Source organism: Dipodomys spectabilis, unplaced genomic scaffold (assembly GCF_019054845.1).
Source record: "Dipodomys spectabilis isolate Male_0828 unplaced genomic scaffold, ASM1905484v1 ptg000134l, whole genome shotgun sequence".
NCBI classification, from domain to species: domain Eukaryota; kingdom Metazoa; phylum Chordata; class Mammalia; order Rodentia; family Heteromyidae; genus Dipodomys; species Dipodomys spectabilis.
The window spans coordinates 1976631-2001201 of record NW_024870811.1 but is presented as its reverse complement, the minus strand read 5'-3'; the positions used below and the strand labels follow the sequence as shown (position 1 = coordinate 2001201).

At 40.6% G+C, this 24571-nt stretch overlaps 1 long non-coding RNA gene across 2 annotated transcripts; it reads left to right on the top strand.

The window, feature by feature from the left end:
* Positions 1-431: 431 nt before the first annotated feature.
* LOC122116440 lies at positions 432-22895 on the top strand. 2 transcript variants are annotated; one of them, XR_006148970.1, is made up of 3 exons: positions 432-631; positions 2106-2179; positions 22748-22895. It is a non-coding gene; the product is annotated as an uncharacterized LOC122116440 (long non-coding RNA). The 2 variants fall into 2 exon arrangements; XR_006148971.1 differs by lacking the exon at positions 22748-22895 and adding an exon at positions 17680-17755.
* The last annotated feature ends 1676 nt before the right edge of the window (positions 22896-24571 follow it).

The window sequence follows — 24571 nt, the reverse complement described above, 5'->3', positions numbered from 1 at the left end:
ACATAATGGAATGATATATTATTGGCAAAGGTGCCTCCATGTGGTGTGTGTGTGTGTGTGTGTGTGTGTGTGTGTGTGTGTGTGTGTGTGTGCATACACCATTCCTGGTGTTTGAACTCAGGACCTAAATGAAGAGCTAAAGTATTTCCATTTTAAGATCAAGCCCCCTGAGCTGTGCTGCCCTCAAAGTAACCACCAAAGAGAGCTGTGCTGCCAAAGAGAAAAATAGTTCTCAGAAAAACCGCAGGTTGCCACCAACCCTGCCCACCTTTAAAGAACAGAACAGTTGCCCAGGTGTTCCAGCTGAAAAAGGGAAGTGTGATCAGGGTGGACATAAACCCCCTGAACTTGTGAACTTGCTTGTGTGGAAACCCCCTAAACTTGTTTGTTTGATACTATAAAAGCTGTGTCAATTTTATGCTTGGGGCCTCTTAGCATCACCAGTTACCAAGTACACATAGGACCAAGCTCCAGCTTGCAATAAATGACTCTTTGCTGTTTGCATTGATCATGGTCTCTGGTGGACTGAGAGGGGGCGTCCGAAATCTGAGCACTTTATGTGGGAGCTTGTCCAGGATAGCCCCCCCATAAGCCACACAGATACCTGATCAGCGAGTCGTCCAGCTAGCCGGTAAGAGGGGGTGCAGCTGCTTTATGTTGCGTGTTATGTGTTTGATTTGCAAGTAGGGTTTTAGAGCTGGCAAGAAACGGTGGTAGATGTGCTACAAGGTAGCCAGCAGGCGAGTTGAAGAAATTCCCTGGGCCCTTGGGGAAGCCTTCCCCAGTGGAGTCTCGCTTCACTCTGTCGTCTTTTGGACCATGACTTCTCCGGCCTCTGCTACTCTGGGTTAAGGGTAGATTATCCACCTCCCGGGTAGGGACTCATCGGCCTCAGCCATACTATGGGACAGGTACTCGTCTGGCCTCCACAACCGTGGCTTAGGGGTGGATTCGAGCTCGAGATCAACATGCATGCTCTCTTTGTCTCATTTGTAGTTGCCATTTTAATTCAGCACCTCTCTTTCTTTCCTTTCCTTGTTCATTTAACTTTCATTTTCGGATCAGCGGGCATCCTGGAGCCCCCCGAATGGGGTGGCCAGACGCTCCTTTCAACTCAGCCGCTCTCCCGTTTTAATACATTTGGAATTTTAGGATGACATCAAAGGTTGACTTATTCTCTAGAAGAGGAGGCAGTGGGGGAAGGGAGAACCTGCAGGATCTAGCAATAACTTTGAAAGGGGCGTGCAGGGAGAACTCTAAGCCAGATGAATCTGCCACTGACCACCAAGTTCCACCAGCAAGATCTTAGCCTCGGGCCTTGGCCCAGAGGGTCTGAGTATGGGGGGGAGACTGTCAGTCTGAGGGGATGGCTTCCAGGGTCTTTTTTCCCTTGCCCCAAGATGACTGAGAATTCTCCTCCACCTTGGAAGGCCTCTAGATCAACATTTGCAGGAATCTAAAAAAAAAAAAGAAAAAAAGAAATCCTCTGGTGGTAAGATGTTGCCCAATTCATGGAGATCTGATTTTGTCTTTGTGGCCACTTGTCTGTCTTGTTTACTTTGGTGTCGTTTCTGTTCTATTTTTGAGGTGGGGAAATTCTGGGTGAGGGTGGCCAGCTCACTCAGCAGATTCTGAATTCAGCTTGCTGATTGAGAATGGCGCAGTTCTAGTAGGAATGAACTGAGGGCCCATTAGTCCCCAACTCAGCTTTTGGCTGTTGTCTAGTTCTGCTTTAGAATTGGTACCTGTTTTAAGTGTGGATTCTTGGTTTTTGTGTTTATTTATATTTTTGTTATTTATTTGAATATCTCTGAGGAAATAAAAGTTCTAGCCTCTGGCTGGGCTCAACCACAGACCTGCTAGGCTCGTGTCACTGTGAGGTATGTAAGGTTGCTGGACTAGTCTGGATCCTTTCAGGTCTTGGGCTGAATTTTCACCTTGTGGAGGCTGCCTGAGCAGAGAGTGTGGAAGGCTCTGTAGCTGGTTTGGATTTTTCAGCGAGTCCTGACAATGTAACAATTTGTAAAGTGCTCTTGTCTAAAATTGGATAAAATTCAGGCCAGTTTAGTTTTAGGTGACCCCTTCAACCAGCCCTTCTCCAACAGGTGGGATTCAAAAGATCCGTTGATGAATTGCCTTGCTAAACAAGCGAGCCCTGGGAAAATGAAGCTTAACAAAGGTACTTAGTTTAAAAAAATACTGTCTTAAATTTTTGTTAAAAAAACTTTGAAAAAAATCTATGTAAAACTGATTTTGATTTATGCACGCTTTAAGATCTGTGTGTTTTTTATGTGTTTGTAAACATGTTCAAGATAAAAATTGTCAACATGCTGTAAAAATTGGGTGAATTTAAGTTTAAAATGTAAAAGGTTAAGAGGTTTAGACATTACTAAAAATTTAAAAAACTTTCACATTGTTTTAAATGGCTTTTTGAGGATTGTTTAACGTAAAAATTAGAAAATCTGTTATTTTAAATTTTAATATTTTTAAATGCTTTGGCAGTTTGGGATTTAGTTCCCTTGGCTAAAATTTCAGGATAAATATTAAAAATTTAAATGGAAAGGTCAATTTAGCACTGTTACAAAATATGACATGTTCTGTCTGTCTAAAACTGTATTTTATTCAAACCTCCCTACCCCCCAAAAAAGGGAAAATTTAGAAGACTACCTAAGATCTATATTTAGGGGTGAGGCTGAATAGGCAGAAGTGTATTTAAGCTGGTCATGCGTGGTGGGACCGACCCAGGGGGGGGTGCTTCATAGATGGTGGGACTGGCCCTGGGAGGAGTCCACACATGGTAAAAGAGGACAAGCTGGCACAAACGCAGTTCATCTAACCTTAAAGAGTCAGATTGGGTGCAGGCACATTCCATAGGAGGGGCTGAGTTGCCCATCTTTGTTCTGTCCCTTTTCCCTGCAGATAGACCCTGAAAACATGATGGTTAAAATGAGTGATGTGATGATCTGATTAGTATTGCTAAAACTGCCCCTTGTATGTGTTAAAATTAAAATTAAAATGGCCTTCAAAAGAGGGTTAAAAAGTTTATTTATATAATGTAACTTGCTTTCAATGATGTTCTACAATTAGGATGTTTTTAAAAGTTATAAAGGTGTTAAGCCTAGCTTCTTGGCATAGTAATGGTGATTGTAATTATTTTTTTTCTAGATTATTATTTGTTTTTATTGTGAAAATACTGTACAAAGGGGTTACAATTACATGGGCAAGATAATGAGTACATTTCTTATCAAGCATTGTAGCATCCTCCTTTGTTTCCCCTTCCCATCCCATCCTTCCCCTATCCCCCCATTCAAGCCTCCAATCACCCCTCACAAACTTTACAACCAAAGTTGTAAAGTTCGTTTTCGACATAACGACTTGTACATCTCATTGTTGCAATATTTCCACCTGTATCCCTATTTAAACGATTCGTTTTTTCCCTTACCCTCCACAAATTATACTAACATCAAATACAGTGAAAGCAGGGGTTATACAATGGGGGAGGCACATACAAAGCAACAAAGATATCATCTTATAAATGTGTTAGAAACAATCGCATGAAAGAAAACAGCATTTGAGTACATATTTAGGGTTCATTTCCCTAACATAAATTTATCTGAGCTTTTCTGCTTGATTCAGACATATACTATTTATTGGAAATAAGGAAAACTATAGGACCTATATTTCTTTGGGCCTGGCTTACTTCACTTAATATAATTTTTTCCAAGTCTTTCCATGTACTAACAAATGGGGCAACGTCATTCTTTATGATGGAGGCATAGAATTCTATTGTGTGTGTGTGTGTGTGTGTGTGTGTGTGTGTGTGTGTGTGTGTGTGTCGCATTTTCTTGATCCATTCATCTACTGAGGGGCATCAGGGTTGATTCCATATCTTAGCTATGGTAGATAATGCTGCAATAAACATATCGTGCTGGTACCTTTAGTGTGGTCTTGTTTGTGAACATTTGTGTAAATGCCCAAAAGTTGGATTGCTGGGTCATAGGTGAGCTCTATGTGGAGTCTTTTGAGGAACCTCCATACTCCTTTGCAAAGAGGTTGAACAAGTTTACACTCCCACCAACAGTGCAGTAGGGTTTACTTCTGTCCACATCTCCTCCAGCATCTGTTGTTATTAGAGTTCTTGATTATAGCCATTCTACCTGGGACGAGGTGGTATCTCAATGTTGTTTTGATTTGCATTTCTTTTATGGCTAGGGAGGTTGAGCATTTCTTAAAGTATGTATTGGCCCTTTTTCATTCCTCTTCAGAGAAGTTTCTCTTTAAGTATTTAGCCCACTTATTTATTGGGCAATTGTTTCTTTGAAGATTTGTTGTTGGGGGATTTAATTTTTTGAGTTCCAGGTATGTTTTAAATATGAGACCCTTGTCCGTTGTTGTATGGCTAGTGAAGATCTTCCCCCAATCCGTGGGCTTTCTATTGATCTTGCAAGCTATGTCCTTTGCCATGCAGAAGCTCTACAATTTCATGCAATCCCATTTTGTCCAACCTTTCTTTAATTTGTTGTCTTTCTGGGTCTCTATTAAGAAAATTTCAGCCTGTGCCAAGGAGACAAAGGGTTTCTCCTATTCCATCCTGTAATGTTTTCAGTGTCTGCTTTGACTCTGATGTCTTTGATCCATTTGGAGTTGATTCTCATGCAGCGTGATATATAAGCATCTAGCTTTAGTTTTCTACAAGTAGTTAACCAAGCCAGCACCATTTACTGAAGAGGCTGTCTTTCTTCCATTCTATTTTTTTAGCCCCTTTATTGAAGATTAAATGGCTATAGGTCTGTAGGTTCATTTCTGGGTTTTCAATTCTATTTCATTGCTTCTGAGGTCTGTTCTTGTGCCAGTAGCAAGCTGTTTTGATTACTATGGCTTTATAGTCGAGTTTGAAATTGATATTCCTCCAGCACTGTTCTTTCTGTTGAGGATAGTTTTAGCTATTCGGGTTCTTTTATTGTTCCATATAACTTTTTGGATTGCTTCTTCTATTTCTTTGAAGAATGAGATGGGAATTTCGATAGGTGTTGCAGTGAATTTGTAGATAGCCTTGGGAAGTATTGCCATTTTCACGATGTTGATCTTTCCAATCCAGGAGCATGGGAGTTTTTTGCCACTTCTAAGTTCTGTTTTGATTTCCTTTTTCGTTTTTAAAGTTTTCATCATTGAGGTCCTTCACTTCTTTGGTTAAGTTAATTCCTAGGTATTTTATTTTTTTGTGGGGCTATTACAAATGGAGTTGCTTTCCTAATTTCAGCAACACTGTACTCATTGTTGGCATACAGAAAAACCATTGATTTTTGGGGGTTAATTTTTTACCCTGCTACTTTGCCAAAGTTTTAAATCAACTTGAGTAATTTGGGAGTGGAGTCTATGGGATTCTTTAAATACAAGATCATGTCATCTGCAAAGAGGAAGAGTTTTAATTCTTTTTTCTCTATTTGGATCACCTTTATGTTTGCATCTTGTCTTATTGCTGTAGATAAGAATTCTAATACTAGATTGAAGAGAAGTGGTAATAGTGGACATCCTTGTCTTGTTCCTGAGTTAAGAGGAAATGACTTTAGTTTTTCACCATTAAGTATAATGCTGGCTGTAGGTTTGTCATATATAGCCATTATTGTATTGAGGAATGTTCCATGGATTCCTAATTTTTCCAGAACCTTCATCATAAAGGGGTGTTGGATCTTGTCAAATGCTTTTTTTTTGCATATATTGAGATAATCATGTGGTTCTTATCCTTGCTCTTGCTTATGTGATGAATTATATTAATTGATTTGCGAATATTGACCCAGCTTTGCATCCCTGAAATGAATCCTGTTTGATCGTGGTGTATGATTTTCTGGATGTGTTGTTTAAGACGACTGGCCAAAATTTTGTTGAGAAGTTTTGCATCAATGTTCATCAAAGTAATGGGTCTACAGTCCTCTCTCTTTCATGAGTCCCTGCCTGGTTTTTGGATGAGGGTTATCATAGCTTCATAGAATGAGTTCAGTAGTGAACTTTGTCTTTCAATTTTATTTAAGAGTTGGAGAAATATTGGTGTCGGCTCTGTTTTGAAGGCCTTGTAGAATTCCACTAAAAAACCATCTGGTCCTGGGCTTTTCTTAGATGCGAAGTCTCTTATGGCTGTTTCTATATCAATCCTTGATATGGGCCTGTTAAAATGGTTTAACTCATCTTGGTTCATTTTTGGCATGTCAGTATTTGCTAGGAAAAGTCCCATTTCTGCCAAGTTTTCAAACTTATTAGCATAAATTTTTGAGAAGTATTCCCTTATAATGTTCTGTATCTTGGTTGTTTCTGTGGTGATGTTTCCATTCTTATCTCTGCGTTTATTTATTTGGGTGCGTTCTTTTCTTTTTCTGATAAGATTTGCTAAGGGTCTGTCAATTTTATTAATTTTTTTGAAGAATCAACTCTTTGGTTTGTTGATTCTTTCTATATTTTTTGGATTCTAAGTCATTTAATTCTGATTTAATTTTAATTATTTCTTTCCATCTACTGGATTGGGGTTTATCTTGCTCCTCTTTTTCAAGAAAGCTCAGATGTCTCATTAAATTGTTGGTTTCAGATCTCTCCAATTTGTTGATGTAGGAACTCAGAGCTATAAACTTGCCCCTGAGTATTGCCTTTGCTGTGACCCAGAGAAGCTGGTAATTTGCATGTTCATTGTTGTTGAATATCATGAACATTTGAATTTCCTTTCTCATCTCTTCCATGACCCACTCGTGAATCAGCAGTGTGTTGTTCAGCCTCCATGTGTTACAGGATTTTCTTTGGTGGCTTTTGGTGTTGAGTTCTAATTTTATTCCCTTGTGGTGTGACAGAATGCAAGGTATAACTTCAATGTTTCTGAATTTGGACAAGTTTGCTTTGTGGTCTAAAGTGTGGTCTATTTTGGAAAATATTCCTTGTGCTGCTGAGAAAAACGTATATTCTGATGCTGCTGGGTGGAATATTCCATAGATGTCTGTTAAATCTAGTTGATCTATGCAGTTTTTTAGATCTCCATTTTCTCTGTTGAGTTTTTCTGAGTTTATCTATCTAGTGGGGAAAGTGGTGTGTTAACGTCCCCAACAATTCAAGTCTTTGGAGATATTGGGATTTGGGGGAAAATAGTGTTTCTTGCATAATTTTGGGTGCTCTGTTGTGTGGTGAATTGTGATTGTAATTCTTGCATTAAGAATAAATTCCATATGATTTTAAAAGTTTTAATGTGTATTTGTTTTAAAACAAGCAGCCATGAGACTTCCAGATTTTTCTGTGCATGTGATAGTGTAGAATTGAACCCAAGGCTTCATATATATGAGGCAAACCCTCTACCACTGAGCCCAGGAATGACAAATGTAGAAATACATATGTAGATTGTTACATATATATATATGTATGTAAGCACATATATATATGTATAAAACAAGACACGGATGTCTGTATATTATCTAATTTTATATACTATATTACTACCAATTATTGATAAGTTATTCCTTCATTTATTTAAATATTACGGTTAAATACATAAAAAAGTATTAATTGAAAATTAGTCAATGTACTATAATTATTGTGTATAATTTTATAATATAATCATAAACTAACTACTAATGTAATTATTACTTTACAACATTCCATTCGTATGGATGTATATCGGAATGTGTTTCTTAGGATCTCCTTCCATTCATAGGTGGCAGTCCTGGGATTCGCACCCCAGGCCTAGGTTGTTGGTTTGGGCTATGGCTTCCCTGATAGCCCACCAAACTTCAGCAGTGCAAGGTCATGTACACTATCTGGGCCCTGTCATTTAGACCCAGGATGGTTGCAATGCAAAGGATAAAACAATGTAATTCCACCTTCTGGAACTTCCCAGTTTTGTACTTCTCCTTTTTTTCCCCCTCTGCATTTTTTTCTTTTTTTTTCGGTTTAGGGGCCAGAACTCTGGCTCTGGTGTTGTACCTCAACTCTTCAGGTCAAGGCTATCACTCTACCACTTATGCCATAGCGCTACTTCTGGCTTTTTTCTACTTATGTGGTGTTGAGGAATCGAACCCTGGGCTTTATGCATGCAAGGCAATCACTCTATTACTGAGCTTCTTTCCCAGCACTTCTCCTTTTTTGCCAGTCCAAAGATTTGAACTCTGGTCGTAGGATCTCAGGATGGGCTGTGTGTCCTGAGTCTGCACCCCAGCCTAGGATGATCGAAGCTGACGCAGAGTTGTCACAAGCTGAGTTCAAGCCCCAGTCCTGTCCAAAAATATCAAGGCTCTGGCTTGGAATTTGCACCATTTTTCTTGCAGGCCTGGGATTTGAACTCAAGGTCTGGGTAACTCTGTGGCACTGTTGGGAAGAGTAAGCTTACCGTCGTTGAAGACAAGAATTTCAGCCCAGTTTCCAGGGCCCGAATTCAAGCCCCAGCACTGAAAAAAAAATATTCGTATATGAGATCTATTTACGTACATGGGTTTATTCCATATGATATTTATTACCCTTGTTTTTTATTTTATTTAGTATTATTACATATATAATATTTATTTCATTTATTACATTTTATCACATGGATGTATTTGCATAAGGATTATAGATCATACTGAGACCCAGGACTTTCACAGAGAAGGAAAAACATGTGTCAAAATTGTCTTCTGACTCCACATATAAACTTCTGGTAATGCTGAGGTTTTAATTCACAGCTCACAATGCCCAATTCATGAAAGGGTCAGTTGTACTACAAAAGCCTTTGGCAAACTGAGCTGCCAGCCAGTTCTGTGGAACAAGCCATAGTAATGGCTGATAGATATAGATAAAGATGTGGATATAGATATATAGACAGACAGAGAGAGAGAGTGAGAGATAGATAGATAGATAGATAGATAGATAGATAGATAGATAGATAGATAGATAGATAGATAGATAGATAGATGTATAGTTTGCAATATATATGAGAGAGAAAATGTGAGGATATTAAATTATACATTTTATGAATTATTATTAAATTATGCCTCCATTTAATGAAATAGCATTAATGTAAAAGCAGTCAGTATTTTTTAATTGGGAGAATCATACAAAGGAGCTAGAATGGAAGACATAATAAAATATTTTTCGTGTGGCATTCTATAAGAGAATCATGAACTAATTGCAAATTTATTTGTTACTTTTATAACAATCCATTAAGCGTTCACATGAATAGGAAAGATTTTCTCAAGATCTCCCTCCATTTGTAGGTGGCAGTCCTGGCAATCAAATTCCAGGCCTGGGTAGTTTACTTCGAAATGCAAACCATTAGCATGACACTGTGAAGATTTCAGTTTGTCACAATGAAAAAAAGAACAAGAATAAACGAAAGCCAGGTGTTATTTACTCCTGCCTTTAATCCTACCTCTTCAGGAATCTGTGAGGTAGAGAATGCCAGTTTGAATTCAGCCTGGACAGGAAGTCCACAGCACTCTTATTCGAAGTTATCAAAGGAATAAAAAATCTCCATGAATGGAGCTGTGGCTCAAGGGCAGAGCTCTACCCTTGAGCAAAAGGAGCTCAGGCACAGTGCCTAGGCTCCTAATACAACCCCCGGACCTGCCTAAAAAGAAACAAACAAAAAAATCAAGTGACTCCATGTCTCCCCATGTATGTATGGATGTATTTTTATCTGTGAAGGTCCAGAGGCCCTAAGATGAAAGGCACCCAGCTAGGAAATTTGCTTTGAATAGAATGATTTCATAGCAGAGACAGTGCTTTCAAGTTAGTGCATGTTCCAGGGCTCCCCTCCCTGTTCCCATTGTAGCCTGAGGTTTTCTTGGCACCAGGGACTGCTGAAGGAACTCTGCCTCATTGTTGGAACAGGCAGACAAAAGGCCTCACTCTTGTACAGTTGTGTAACATGCAACTCCATCAAGGCCAATTAGTGAGGAGGAGTGTGGTCGGGCTCTGAAGGCCAGGAGAAAAAGGCCTCTTTGTACCCCAAGCCATCTCTTCTCCCCAGTGCTGTTTTCACAGGAAGCCTTCATTTGTGCCACCTCCCATGGCAGGCCAAGTTCCCTGCACTCATCCTGTGTTTTTGTTAGACTATGTTCCAGTGCTGAAATAACCTGCTACAATTAATTCAAGCGTCCTTCTGGTAGACAACAGGGGAGCTGAACCTAATAAAATGCTTCATTATTTGCAATGGTGTATTCCTAGTTTTCTGGAAGCTTGCTAAATCTAAGCACATGTTTAATATCACAATGCTTCCTGTCATTTAGGGCTGGTGAAGCTCATCAGGTTTTGAAACCTTTGACCTCTCCTAGTTAGGCTCTGGGTGGCTAGGTTTCAGGGTTGAACACAGGGCCTGGGTGCTGACCATGAGCTCAGAACTGGAGCTCAGTGCTTTAACAGTTGGTTTCACAGCTTCACTTCTGGTATCTGTGTGTGTGTGTGTGTGTGTGTGTGTGTGTGTGTGTGTGTGTGTGTGTGCATACACTTGTCCTGGAGCTTGAAATCAAGACCTGAACACTGTACCTGAGTTTCTCCAGTACAAGGATAGCACTCTACCACTTAAGCCACACAGGCACTTCAGACTTTTTTCTAGTGATGTGGTACTAAGGAATCAAACCCAGGGATTCATAAATGCAAAGCACTCTACCCCTAAGACACATTCCCAGCCCTCAAATTCATGTTTATTTCTTTCTTCTCTTGGAAGTTGGAGTAATTGATGTCTAGGCCTGGGTGCTGTCCTTGAGCTCTTCAGCTAAAGCCAAGTGATCTATCACTTGAGCTACAGCACCCCTGCAGGTTTTTGGTAGTTCAGTGGAGAGAAACCTTTCAAGGAATTTCCTGCCCAGCCTGGTTTTGGGCTGTGATCATCAGCTCTCAGGCTCCTGAGTAGCTAGGATGACAGGTGCAAATCACTGGCGCCCAGCTTCCATTTCGTGTTTCTAAGTGGTGAATAGGAGATAGTAGTCTCTTAGGACCTTTTGTGTCTGGGATAGTTTGGAACCCAGATCGTCAGGTCTCAGCTTCCTCAGTAGGCAGGATGACAGACCTAAGCTGCAGATCCTAGACTGTAACACTCTGTTGCAAGGGGGTTCTTGGCTCCACGTGATAGGGAGCTAGCGATGAGCCCAACAGGGAAGGGTCAGTGGCTAGGCCCTGAGTTCAAAGTTCATGACTGAGAAAAATAAACCCAAACAATTGTCTGTAGGAGACAACACACTAGAGTTAGGAAATACATAATTTTGGCCTTGATATGGGGATATATCTGAGCCTCAAATTTCTCATCTGCACAATCATCTTACTTGTGGAACTCTTATAAGAACCAGATGAAAAAAATGCACCGTGTAAAGGACTCAACACACAATACATCATAAAGGACTCATCAAATAGCTGTATCCCACACACTGTCATTAGAATTAGAGTGCTTTCATCAGTATCACCATTCTTTCAGAATCACATCACAAACCATACAAAGTTCACATCTAATGATTTTGAGGGGTGGGGTTATTTTGGAGGAGGTGGAGTCAGCCACAGGGATTGTATTGAAAGTTTGGGGGTACTGTCCTACGATCTTTTGCTCAAGGCTAGAGCTCTACCACTTTGAGCCACAGCTCAGAGTTTTGCTGACTTCCTGCCAGGGCTGGATTTTAAACCCATCAGGGTCAGATCTCAGTCCCCACGTATCTTGGATGACAGGGGTTAATGAGCCAGTGGCATCTGGTTCTGTGGAGCCATTTACCTCTGGCTAAGTCAGGTTAGATGGCAGCTGTCAGCAACAGACTCCTGGCTTGCTCTATGATGAGGTATTTGCAGTGCTATCATTATATAGTTGCAGTAAAAATATTCTATCTTTATTTGGTGCCATTCCTGGGTCTTGAGTAAGAGTCTAGACACAGTCCCTAAGCTTTTATGCTCAAAGCTAGTGCTTTGAGTGGATGATTGTTGTAATTTTTCCTGTGGTATCCCTGATATTATTGATTTGGGTCTCCTCTGTTTTGTTCATTACTCTTGCCAGTGGTCTGTCAGCTTTATTGAGACTTTTTTAAACAGCTTTTTGTTTTATTAATTTTATTAATAATTTTCTTTGTATCTCATTAATTTCAGCTCTTATTTCAGTATCTTTTTCTGTCTAGCAACTTTAGGTTCAATTTTTCTTGTTCCTCTAGCAGTTTTAGTTGCATCATAACATTGTTTACTTGGTCTATGTTTTCTTTTTTTAATTTTTTAATTTATTTTTATTGTGAAAATACTGTACTGAGGGGTTACAATTACATGGGCAAGATGATGAGTACATTTCTTATCAAGCATTGTAGCCTCCTCCTTTGTTTCCCCTTCACATCCCTTACCATCCTCCCCCTGCACCCCCACCCAATCCCCCCTGCTCCCCCTCTTCCCCCACCAAAGTTGTAAAGTTAGTTTTCGACATAACGACTTGTATATCTCATTGTTGCAATGGGTCCACCTGTATCCTTACTTAAATAATTTGTTTTTCCCCTTCCCCTCCACAAATTATACCGACATCAAATACAGTAAAAGCAGGGGTTATACTGTGGGGGAGGGACATACAAAGCAACAAAGAAATATTCTTATAAATGTGTTAGAAACAATCGCATGAAAGAAAAAAAAACATTTGTATACATATCTTAGGGTTCATTTCCCTAACATCACCTTATCTGACCTTTTCTGCTTGACTCAGACATATACTAGATATTGCAAATAAGGGAAACCATGGGACCTATGTTTCTTTGGGCCTGGCTTAATTCACTAACATAATTTTTTCCAAGTGTTTCCATTTCCTAACAAATGGAGCAATGTCATTCTTTCTGATGGAGCATAGACTTCCATTGTGTATATATACCACATTTTCTTGATCCATTCATCTACTGAGGGGCATCTGGGTTGGTTCCATATCTAAGCTATGGTAAATAATGCTGCAATAATCATAGTTGTGCTGGTAGCTTTAGTGTGGTCTTGTTTGTGATCATTTGGGTAAACACCCAGAATTGGGATTGCTGGGTCATAGGGGAGCTCTATGTGGAGTCTTTTGAGGAACCTCCATACTACCTTCCAAACTGGTTGAACAAGTTTACACTCCCACCAACAATGAAGTAAGGTTTCCTTCTGTCCACATCCCCTCCAGCATCTGTTATTATTATACTTCTTGATTTTAGCCATTCTAACTGGGGTGAGGTGGTATCTCAATGTAGTTTTGATTTGCATTTCTTTTATAGCTAGGGAGGTTGAGCATTTCTTCATGTGTCTATTGGCCATCCATCTTTCCTCTTCAGAGAAGTTTCTGTTTAAGTCTTTAGCTCACTTATTTATTGGGCAGTTGTTTCTTTGAGGATTTGTTATTGGGGGATTTAATTTTTTGAGTTCCAAGTATATTTTAAATGTGAGACCCTTGTCCATTGTATGGCTAGTGAAGTTCTTCTCCCAATCCGTAGGCTTTCTATTGATCTTGATATGCATGCTGAGAGCAATAAATTTGCCCCTCAGGACTCCTTTCACTGGGTCCCATAGGTTTCTTTCTGATGTATTTTCATTTTCATTGAATTGTAGGAACTTTTAAATTTTTTCTTTAATTTCTTCTGTAACCCATGTATCGTTCCAAGAATGTTGTTTAATTTCCATATGTTTAAGTTTTATCTACTTTATGCCTTGTTATTGAGAACCAGTTTGATTCCAGTATGGTCAGATAGAATACAGGGTACTATGTCGATCCTCTTGTATTTGCTTAAATTCCTTGTATGAACTAACAAATGATCTATTTGAGAAAAAGTTAGGGAGTTTGCAAGAATAAGACCCTGCTGGTGGGAATGCCTGTAATTCTAGCTACTCAGGAGGCTCACATCTGAGTATTCAGCTTTAAAGCCATCCCAGGCAAGAATGTTCATGAGGATTTTCTGGGGTAGTTCAGCACCACACCCTGCCTCAATTCTGTGGCTGTTCACCACCTTTGCCAGCATGGGCTGGGCTGAGCTGCTTATGCAAGCCAGTATGGAGAGATGCTGCACCCCACTGCACGTCTGTAGTTGTTCACAGCCGCTGTCGATGCCACTGCTGCTGCCACAACTGATGCACTGCTTGAGCTGCTGCCACTGCCCCAGGATCAGCTGGGCCACATATGCAAGCCAGACACTCCACCACGAGTCAGGTGTTAGACACTGCTCTGCCTCTGGCTTGGCTGGGCCGCTTATGTGGGTCAGTATGGAGAGGCACAAACCACCAGGGGTCTGGAGTTGTTCACTGCAGCTGTCGCCACCTTAGCCACCGCTGCCGCCCTGGGCTGGTCTGGGCTGTTACTGTGGGCTAGTGCCAAGAGGCATCGTGCCCGGAGTCTTGGTGGTTTGCTGCCACTGCCAGTTGCTGCTGCTGCTGCTCCAGGTTAGGCTAGGCTGTTTACACCAGCAGGACAGAAGTACCACAGTGTGAGTCTAGGGTCATTCACCACTGCTGAAAGCTGCTGCTGTTCCAGACTGCATTGGGCTGCTTGCACCAACCAGACAGAGGCGCCGTGCCAGGGCCACTGAAGGAAGTCTTCATGCGGGCTCTGCATTAGAGATTTCTGTTTGTATTCTCTGGGTTGGCACTGTACCTTGGGAGTCTTCTGGGAGCCTTGGAATGCTTGCCTGTGTGTGGTCTTTGGAGGGTCCAGAGCCAGGATACTTAAGCAGCCTGGCATGAATCCCCACAACTTAAGCTGCTCAGCACAGAGCCCCATCACCAACAATGGGTGGGGGAAGGGTCTTCCCACTTTACTGTCTGTGTAGTTTTTTCCCTTTTCTTTTATCACTTCCTATATCTCTCTGAGCAATTGCATTTTTTGGGGGGGGAGGGTGTCACTTGGTGAAACAGAGCATTGAAAGCCAAACACTGTTTTTGGTTGGAGAGAGCTGTGGTGTTTCCCTGCTGTTCCATTGCCATCTTGGCCCCTCCTTGTCAGGTGGAATTTTTCTTAGGCGGCAAGTGGGCCTTGGTTACCAAAGGATAGGTACATAAAAGAATATGTTGTAAAGCCAGCAATTTGTAGTTAGACATTTCTGTTAATATAGCCTTCACAAGATTAGGGAACAAAGCGGGTGGTCTATCCTAAAGTATTTCAAAGGGATTAAATTCTTTAACATAATGGCTACATCTTGCTTGAAGAAGAGCAAAGTGAAGGAGACTTACGTAGCCATGGCCAGTCTCTGTATTTAATTTAGTTAAAGTTTCCTTTAAGGTCATACTCATTCTTTCTAGTGCCTTGAATTCTGAGGTCTATATATGGATTGTAACTTCCAATTTATTCCTAGGGCATTAGTTAATAATTGAGAACTTAGGCCATGAATGCAGTGCCAACTTCGGACCCCACAAGTAAGGGTAAGGCAAATCAAGGAATTATTACATGCCTCAGCTCAGCCTGAAAGTGTCCACTATTATAATAGATACCAATACCCATACTTTCCAGGCTTTACCTCTGTGAAGTCCACTTGCCCAATTCACCATCTGAGGTTCCTCACATATGAATTCTTTCCATATGTTCCAGCTTTTCAGCTTTTACCTGTTGGAAATTACCTACACACATTACAAAGGATTGTCAGGCTGAGGCCCCACTGGTTTTCAGAACAGTCTTAGGCAGTAGCCTCGGGCAATTTACCTTGGTGCAAATATCTACATATAAACTGACAGCTTAAGCCTCTATGCGTTTTTCCCAAGTTTAGTTTCAAAATTTGCACACTTATTACCACTGTTTTTGCTTCTTCCTTTAATCTTAAGAACTAGTAGCTCTAGAGACCCCGTTGGTTTTAGAGTGGTCTCCCAAGCTACCTAACCAGCTCAGATGTTTCTCTGTATCTTAGGGTCTCTAGTTTCTTTAACTCCTGTATAGTACTCTGAACCTTGGATACTTCTTCCATTTTATTCTCCTCCTTTTCTCTCAAACTTGCTTTCATGATCCCACTCTCCTTCTCAATGTGCTCCTTAACCTGCAAATGTTTTGGCAGGGTCACATGAGAGTTCCTTTGACTGGCCAACTGCTGTTCCTTCTCACAACCCCTTTGCTTGCTCTTCAGCTCCTTCCTTAAGTTCACCAAGGTGCTATTGAGAGGTAAATTTTCCCACCTCCACCTGTTCCATTGGGACATGATATTTCTGCATTACATTTATGGTGAAGATCTCAGCAGTCTTTTTGGCTTTTTACTCTAGTAGTTTCTCTTTTTAGTTTTCCATTTCACTGTATTTTTGTGACAGATCTTTCAACTGTTTGTTTAGCGCTTCTGTTTTTCTTCCCAATGCTCTTTTCCTTTCCCCGGCATTCTTTATCAGACCATGTGGTCCTTTAACTCTTACTGAAGAGTAACAATCTCTTTCTTGAGCCTGATATTTCCTGTTCACTTTTCTTGGCCTCATCTTCTATGACATAGCACTTCCTCGTCTTTCTCTGTAACTATTCTTATCTTCTTTCTCTGTTGTTTTGAATATCTGGTGACACTCTTCAAAGCTTATAATCAACATGTACTTCAGCCTAATACATTCTTATATCAGGTCCAGCTCTTTTATTATGTCCACTATTTCTTAATGAAGCATCAGTATCTCTTCTTGGCCTCACTTGTGGTTAGCAAGGATGGTAGCATTGCTGTCTTGTGCTTCTGTTGGCCTCTGAACTGTGGTCCCCTAACTTGCCTCATGCTCACCCAGGCTAATGTACTTGAATTTCATTTAATTCTGACTGTTTTCTAGGTTCCTTTTGAGGATTTTCTTCTCATTTTTGACTCTCACAAGTTCGTAATTTATATCTTCAAAGCTTTTCTTCACGTCAATAATTCTCTGGTTTCTCCAGTGTACTCTTCTATTTGCTTTTAACCTCTTAGTCGGTTTTGTTTAGCACATATTGGAGATTCAATATTTTATAAACTGTGTTTTGAGATACAAGTGTGTGAATTTTTTCTTTGCCACATTTCTTCTTAATTTTATAGGGCTGTTTTTAAATTGAACACAGTTGGAATTCAGAGCCTCAAGCTCCTTTGCATGTTTCTCCAGAGATACAATCACATTTTCCAGGTGTTAATGGGATTACATAACCTGTCATTTTCAATCTTTCTCCCCCTTGGACATTCCTTTTTCCAATGTCCATTTTTCTTGCAATAAGCACATTGATCTAGTCCTAGAGGTTCCCTACTGCCATTTGCAAATGAATTGTACTGTCTTTGCCAAGGGTTTCTTGATCCCTATTCTAGTGCTCCTACCAAAACTCAAAGTCCCTTCTTACTCTTTTTTTTTCCAGGGTAACTCTGTTGTCAAACACCCACTGAGCAACCACTTGCAACTCAAAATACACCTTTCCCTCAAAACTTTATAACTTTTGAAGCTTTCTTCTAAGATATGGGGCTGACTAACAAAAGCCATATTTAGGGCTCTTTCATTCTCCAAGGCTTCAAGATCCATAGGCCTATAGGTCCTATAGGCTTCTGGGAGAAGTTTCAGAAAAACATTAGGGTACTCACTGGGGAACTCTCCCATCTCACTCACCTTTCTGGCTTTCCAGCCTCTGCGGTATCACTGCTAACCAAACCTGGCAATAATTGGTAAACACCTCCATACCTCAATTGCTGTTAGTCTCAGCTTGGATAAATCTGGGGAAAGACTTGATCCAAATGGTCTGGTTCAATAGTGGAGCTACTGTCCGGTCCAGGGACCACATTCAAGTTACTGAGCTGTATTCACTCCCTTTTCTACCAGGTGAAAATCATCTGTAAAGTTTGCTGGCACTCATCCCAGTTGTGTGTGTGTGTGAAAATTACTGTCTCTAATGAGTAATGAGCCCTGGTTGTTGTTTTGTCTGAAAAGGATGGATTTTGCTGTTTCCAGTAATACAGGTCACTAGTTGTAAAGGGATCATATATTAAAAAGGGGACCTGCCCACCATCTCCTCCATGTTCCCGTCTCAAGGGTAATAAGGGTAACATACCATACTGTACCACCTCAGGATGGTACAAGTAACCAATTTTCGCATGGGAGGACTTAACATTAGAGGTGCTGATGGCAAAGAATAGGAGAAAGAGTACATCAGTGCATCTTCTTCTGAGGGATTCTGTAACCCTGAGGGAGAATATTTTTGGGATATGACAAATTTAGGCCTTGTTCTCCCATCCTGAGAAAAGGAGTAAACAGAGGGTCATACAGGACACAGAACTATCAGCATGCACACACAGAACAATAGCCACAGACACTTAACCCACATGCCCCAAACCTCTCAATGTTGACCTCTATAGGAGGTCCCAGATGACAGAGAGGACATTCCAGATTGCCTCTTGAGGAGGTCACGGATGACCTCTGGAGGATGTCACATATGTCCTCCTTAGGAAGCCCTAGATGACCTCTCATGGATGTTCCAAATGGCTTCCCAAGGAAGTGTCAGATGAATTCCAAAGGAGGTCCCAGATGTCCTCTCAATGAGGCTGAGATTACCTCACCAGTAGCTCCCAGATGGCCACTCAAGGAGGCCACATATGAACTCCAGAGAAGGTTCAAGATAACCCTCTTGAGAAAGCCACAGATGACATCCTATATGGCTTCTCAAGGAAGTTCCAGATGATGTCCTAAGACAGCCATATATTTCTTATCAAGGTAACCTGAGATGACCTCCAAAAGAAGCTCCAGATGACCTCAGGAGGTGGTCCTAGATTGCCTCTTAAGGAAGCCCCAACCCAGATGCCCCTCAGTAGATGAATGGATCAAGAAAATGTAGTATATATACACAATGGAATTCTATGCCTCCACCAAAAAGAATGACTTTGCCCCATTTGTTAGGAAATGGAAAGACTTGGAAAAAATTATATTAAGTGAAGTAAGCCAGGCCCAAAGAAACTTAGGTCCATGGTTTCCCTTATTTCCCAATCACTACTTTTATAGAGGTCTCAGATGACCTCCTGAGGAAGCCCCAAATGACCTCTGGAGAAAGTCCAAGATGGCCCCAGGAGAAGGCTCCAGATGACCTCCAGGGTAGGTCTCAGATGGCTTCTCAAGGAAGTTGCAGATGTACTCTTGATGAGGTTCCAGATGGCTTCCCACGGATGGGCTACATGACCTCTCAAGGAGGTTCCAGATGGCTTCCCAAAGAAGCCCTGCATGACCTCTCAAGGAGTTCCCAGATGGCTTCCCAAGGAAGCAACAGATGACCTCCAGAGGGGATCCCCAATCAGGCTGGCAAGCTTGCCCACACACCCCTAGAGGACACTAAATGACTTTTTGTCCATGATTCTCCTCCGGAGACAAACACTTGAGGTAGACTCTCAACCCTGAGTGCTGACACTCTCACCTATGGGGATTTTTCCCTGAGGCCAAGGCCTGATGCCATCCAAATGGATTATCTCGATGGGGGTCTCCAAAAATTAAGACCTCTATAGTTCAAGAGAATCCATAGAGACACATTTAATATCATAAATGTTCTCCTAACCACCAACCCCTAAAATTATGAAATCCAAAACTCCAAACATCAAAGGGCCAGCCTTTTTTACCCTTTCTTTTGTCTTTCCACTACAGAACTATACTTCCTTCGAGGTCTTTCCCTTTCTCCCTTCTACCAGTTCCTTCTTCTCTTCAGGCCTCTTCACTCTCCACAGGCCTGAACTGCTTTGAATGGGTCGTCAGTTGCCATGCTTTACCTCCTGCCCTCCCTCAACTTCTCCTCCTCCCAGGTCTTTCTCCTTCTGCTATCAAACCACTTCCTTCCTTACAGGACTTTTCCCTTTTTCTCTCTCCTTCTATTGCTCTGAACCAGAAGCCTATATAACGTCTGTACCCCTTCTTCACTCCAACTGCCTAACAGTTTTCAACTGTCAAATCCCAAACTGCCCACAGTCAAATTACTTCTCCACAGCTCAGCACGTGATGATTAATGCCCCAGCCCCTCCCACAGAATGCCCCACCGTCTTTGGTGGCATACTTCATCCTCTCTAGCTGGCCAGGAGATGGGGCCACACTGGTTATCTAAGCCTGTAGATTATCGGGGCCCTGCTGATTATTACAGTATCCTCCTTGTGAACTAGTAGCAATTGAAATTGGAAATTTGATTGTGATATTACAAATTCGTTGTGACATCACAAACACATGTTGACATCATCACCACCACGACATCACAAACCCATGGTGACAAGATTGTCATTATGACAACATGATTCCCTTGTGACATCTCAAACCTATTATGATCTCTTAGCTTCTTTGAAAATCACATGCCCTTTTCAACATCAGTCCCTTTGTGTACCCATATCCTTGTTGTTAACTAATGACAATGGAAAGCAGACATGCCATTATAACATCAAAAAGTGTTTGTGACATCCTCAACAGTATGACATCACATTTTCATTACAAGCGCATCACCTCATTGTGACATAATCAAACTCAATGACATAATCGTATTATGACAACAATTCTCATTTTGACATCATAGACACATTGTGAATTCCTATTCTGTGATTTCATTGTATTTCATATGTGGCAAGAGAGTTGCTATCAGAAACGCATTTTTGTGCCTAAATAACCATTTTGACATCATAATCACTTTGTGCCATCACAGTGCCATTGTGATGTCACTAGCCCAATGTGACAGCACAAACTTCTCCTCTCCTCCTAACATTTGTGACATGCTGACATTGTGATATCAGACTTTTTGCCCTCATAATTTGTTTTCAACCTCATATTTCATGTATGACATTAGATACCAAAAATCCACTGTGACATCATGACCATTGTGACATCACACTGACAGATGTAATGATCATAGTGTCACATTGTGGCATCACAAAAGGTATTGATGACACAATTAATTGATGATGACCTACAGGTAAGGGGTCAGAGTAGGTCTATGATGTCACAGTTGGTTGGTGATATCCAAATGGCATAAAGGATCTCATTTATCATGAAATCACAGAGAATATGAGTTCCAAAACAGACTGTGCCATCTCCAAAGGCATGTGTTGTCACAAATGTGATGAAGTCCTAGGAGGATTGTGATGTCACAGTGTGACACAATATTTATGATATCTGTCAGTATGATGTCACAATGACAATGATGTCACAGTGGATTTCTGATATCACATATCATAACTGAAATATTATAAGGTTGAAAATAGATTACGAACTCATAAAGGGCCTAAGACATCACAATTGCAGAACATCACAAGACTTATGAGGACAGGTCAAGTTTGTGATGTCAGTGTGTTAGTGATACCACCATGGCACTGTGATAACACAAAGTGATTGTGATGCCATACATTTATGAGATCACAATGGTTTTCTGATATCAACCCAGAGGCCACATCATTTGAAAGAGAATGAAATAGAATAGACATTTACAAGGTATCTATGACATCACAATGATAATATAATGTCATAATGATATGAGGTCATTGTAAATTGGTGATGTTGCAAGGAGATAATGGTGTCACTCTGATGATGGGGTAACAAAGGTTTGTGATGTTACAATGGCATATATGAATACAATTGTCATGTGTTCACAATGAGGATATGGGTATACAAAGGGACTGAAATGTCACAAATGTCATGTGTGTTTTCAAAAGTACTTAGGGGCCATGATAGCTTCATGATACACAGTTGTGATGAGTTCACAATAGGTTTTTGATGTCATGATGATTTTGTAATATCTTAAACACATGTCCAATTTCAATTGCTTTTTCACAATGTGCATACAAGTTCACAGAAGGAGCTTGAAGTCCTAATGGGCATGAATTTTTAAAAATGTTATGAGGCCATATTAGGTTTGTGAATACACAATGGGACATTAATATCACCATGGCAATGTCAACTCACTGCGTCACGTCAAAATATTATTTTGGTGTCACAATTAGTTGATGATGCCACATTGGTGATGAGGTCACAAAAGATTGGTGATGTCACAATGTGTGGGGCATGTCAAAATGACATAATGTTTCTCAATTGTCTTTAACTTACAATGAGTATCTGAGTTCACAGAAGGACTGTAGTTTTTCCAAAAGTATGTGTTGTCACAAATATATTGAAATCCAAAAAGGTTTGTGATGTCAGAATTTGACGCAATGGTTATGACATCTGGCAGTGTGATGTTACCATGGTCATGATGTCACTGGGAATTTGTGATATCAAACGTCATATGTGAAATCTAATGAGGTCCACAACAGATCATGAGGACAAAAAGGCTTAAAAAAATTGCAGCATGTCACAACATTTATGATGACAGGATAGGTTTGTGATGTCATGGTAGGTTAGTGATATCACAATGACAATGTGATGTACAAAGGGGTTGTGATGTCACAATGGTTATGAATTCAAGATTTGTTTATGATATCAACCTACAGGCCACATTTGAAATGCAATGAAATCACAGAAAAGGCATTCATAATGTGTCTATGATGTCACAATGACAATGTCATGTTATAATTCTATCATATTATTTTACTTTTGTGATTTCAGAATGAGCAGATGGTGTCAAAACTACAATGTGATGTCACAATTGTGATGATCTCACAAACTTTTTGATGTTAAAATGTCATGTTTGATTCTCAATTGTCAATATTTCATGGTGGGGATTTGGGTACACAAAGGGACTGTGATGTCACAAAACTATGTATTTTTTTCAAAGGTTATAAGAGGTCATAATAGGTTTGGGATGTCACAATGTGATCCTGGTGTCAAAACAGCAATGTGATGTTACAATGTGTTTGTGATGTCACAGTGTTGGTGAGGTCACAATGGGTTAGTTATATCATGAGTTTGTAATATCACAAATTTGTCCAATTTCAATTTCTCCTAGATCACCATGATACACTTAATAACCAGCAGTGACCCTATCATCCATGGGAACAGATAGTCATCATGGCCTCCTGGTCTGGACCACAGGAGAGGCGGGTGCATGCAGCTGAAGGGAGCAGCAAATGCTGCTGAAGGAGATAGGTTGTCAAGCCCCACATTGTGAGCTGCCATGAAGTGATTGGGCATGGACATTTGGGAAGTGATGATTGAAAACTGTTATGCAGGAAACATACTGCAGTGGGGGAAGGGTACAGCCTATACATAGGCTGCATGTTCAGAGCAACACAAGGGGAGAGAAAAGAGGGAAAGGCCTGGAAGGAAAGAAGTAAAGAGACTGCAGGAGGGTAAAAACCTGGGAGGAGAGGAAATTGAGGGAGACCAAGAGGTGAAGGATGACAACTGGCCACCTGGACAGGGCAGGGCAGGCCTGTCAAGAGTAGAGAAGCCTGAAGAAAAGAAGGGAATGGTGAAAGGAAAAAAATGAAAAGACCTGAAAGGTAGGACTGGTCTGTAGAGAAGGAGGATGAATAGAAAGAAAAAAACCTTGTCCTTTGAAGTTTGGAGCTTTGGAGATCATTATTTTTGGGGTTGCTTATTTGCAGGCCAGATAACAAATGGTTGGGCTGCTCTTTGGAGGTCTGAGGGTTCATGGTTGAAGCTGCATTTAGCTGTGGGCATCTAGCCCAGGTCAAGGTAGACACTTGTTACAAAATTTATGAGGACGAGAGGTTTGTGATGTTACATTGCATTAATAATATCACAATGTCAATATGAGGTCACAAAGGGATTGTAATATCACAATGGTGATGTGGTCACAATGGGTTTCTGAAATCAACCTATATGTCACATTAGAGATATAATGAAACCACAGAATAGGCAATCACATTGTCTCTATGACCTAACAATGAAAATGTGATGTCATAATGCTATGACCTCATTGTCATTTTGGGATGTCACAATGATTTGATGGTATCATAACAACAATGTGATCTCACTCTGGAGATGATGTGACAAAGTGTTTGTAATGTTACAATGGCATGTCTGATGTCAGTTGTCCTTTGTTCACAATGAGGATATGGTTACCCAAAGGGACTGTGATGTCACAAGTACCATGTGCTTTTTCAAAAGTGCTAAGAGGTCACAACAGATTTGGGATGTCACAAGGTGACCGAGATATCACTGTGGCAATGTGATGTCACAATGGGTTTGTGATGTCACAGTGGTGATAAGGTCACACTTGGATAATGGTGTCACAAAGAATTTGTAATATCACCATTACATGTCCAATTTCATTCTACTAGATCACAATGAAGATACTAGTTCACATAAGGAGCTACAAGTCAGAAAGGCCATAAATTTTGTAAAATATTATGAGGAAATAATTGGTTGGTGAAAATGCAATGGTGAAAATCCCATTGGTAATGTGATGTTACCATTACATGGGATAGTATTGTTTTGAAGTCACAAATTGTTGGTGATGCCATACAGGTGATGAGGTCACATAGGTTTGTGATTTCCCAATGAGATGGTGATGTCAAAATCTCATGCCAGATCTCTAATTGACAATGAATATATAAGTTCAGGAGGGTTAATGATGTATCCAAAGGCATATGTTGGCACAAGTGTCATGAGTCTTAACAGGTTTGTGATGTCACAATGTGACTCAGTGGTCATGATATCTGGCAGTGTGTCACAGTAGTCATGATGTCACAGTGGATTTCTGATATCACATGTCATACCTGAAGTATCATGAGTTAAACAATTTATGAACTCAGAGAGGCCAAAGGGATCACACTGGAATCATGTCAAAAATTTATGAGAATAA